Source organism: Olea europaea, unplaced genomic scaffold, assembly GCF_002742605.1.
Source record: "Olea europaea var. sylvestris unplaced genomic scaffold, O_europaea_v1 scaffold1023, whole genome shotgun sequence".
In the NCBI taxonomy this organism is placed as follows: Eukaryota; Viridiplantae; Streptophyta; class Magnoliopsida; order Lamiales; family Oleaceae; genus Olea; species Olea europaea.
Window position 1 is genome coordinate 516,835 of NW_019227558.1, and position 1,760 is coordinate 518,594.

Genomic DNA, 1,760 nt, shown 5'->3' on the forward strand with positions numbered 1-1,760 from the left:
TTTTTTTTTTTGATAACCCAGGTGTCCCAGCTTAGCCGGACTAAATCCTGGACCTCTAGCCCCCGGCCCCTCAGTGACTAGTGGAGGTAAATCGCAGGTTGTGCCCTTATTGGTTCCCAGGTTCCCACATGGCTTTTACTCCTTCCCCAAAGGGACCCTCCTCCATGGTTATTACATCACCAAGCTGCTCCAACCCTTCCTCTGGTTATTACATCACTTGGCTGCTCCAACCAGGAATCGAACTCCCCACACTTGGTTCCAGAGCCCCCCAATGTGATTGTTCTGCCAACTTGGATGTGCCCTGGGGGGCCTATCCTTATTCATTCTTTTTTTGCATTTCAGTGGAAGATTTATCCTCTGAAAGTTAGTTTCTTTCTGTGCATAAGCATATTGCGTTGTTCCTTTACATATTAGATTCGAAGATTTAGGGTTTTGATGCTGTTGTTATAAATTTGTTCCCGACAAATTTTTTTTATTATTTATTTTTTTTTATTTTTTTTTTGAAGATTTAACCTTCTGCAGTTATTTTCCTTCTGTGGATAAACTGAATTGATTACTTCTTTTTCTTTTCCAGCTTCGGGTGAGGATCTAGGTTTTTGATCTTCTGGGGCCAGATCTTTTTTTATCCGACATTTTGGTTAAATATTGTTCAAAATTGATGTTTTTCAGGTGAATGTATGTCGTTCTCTTTTTTCAGTTATAGCGATTGTTATTTTGTTGGAAAATTTATTCTGGAAATTTAATCTTCTTGTCTTCGACATTTGGGTTGAGGATTGTTCAAGATCCATTTATTTTCAGGTGAAAGCACGTCGTTCTCTTTTTTCAATTGTTATTTTGTCTTACTCACTTTACTCTCTTCGGAATTTGTGGGGTCAATATTGTTCAAGATCCATGTTTTTTAGGTATTATTTTTCTCTCTTTTCATAAGCTGATATCTATTTTTTCTTTTTTAGGTTAAAAGCTAATACTTAGGCTCTGAACGTTGTAGTCGTTGTTGTCTTTGGAAAGGTGATTGATTTATTGTACATGTTTTCCTCTTTTCTTTTCTCTGTCGATGTTTCTTTTCTCCATTAGCTTAGAATTAAAGAAATAAAATTCGACAGAGATTGGGGATTTCTTCAAGGATGGTTACCCCTCTCTGTTTACCCCCAATAATTTTTCCATTTTTTCAAAACAAACAACCTTTTAACTTGGAAACCCAGAAGCAAAAGAACAAATACATGACACGTTTTTCGTTTAGTCGTCGTTCAATAATTGGATGATGACGGATTTTTCTCCAGTTGGGATTTTCTCACCATTAGTAGATCGGCAAACTTGAAGGTTTGATGTTATTGACTTATAATGTTCTAACATCATCAATTAGGCTAGACGCTATGTTTAAGATATGTTGGAGTTATCCACAAACATGATGCGGTATTCAAAGTGGTGTAGTATTTTGGGAAGCAGGTTACTGATTCCATTGTTTTTTTTTTTTTTTTGGGGCACAATTGAAGCAATTCATATTACCCAGGAAACTCAAAACAAGTTCTTACAATGCAATAAGGCCGTACATCTTGTGAGCCTTGCCTCGGGATCTAGCAACCCATACTTTGGGAATTTTAGTTAGTTAAGGTCATCTCTTTTTTGTAGTGGTATACTATGTTCACATCACTAGTCGGTGTGAAGTCTCAGATAAGAAAACGCCGTTGAAATGGCTTCAATGTTATATTGCTCGTGCTATGTTTTATATTGCATTATCATATGTATGTTTTTATTTACAA

The 1,760-nt window shown here is 36.5% G+C and overlaps 1 long non-coding RNA gene across 1 annotated transcript; it reads left to right on the forward strand.

The window, feature by feature from the left end:
* Positions 1–315: 315 nt before the first annotated feature.
* On the forward strand, positions 316–1,760 carry LOC111372752. The gene is made up of 2 exons (XR_002698821.1): positions 316–363; positions 575–1,760. It is a non-coding gene; the product is annotated as an uncharacterized LOC111372752 (long non-coding RNA).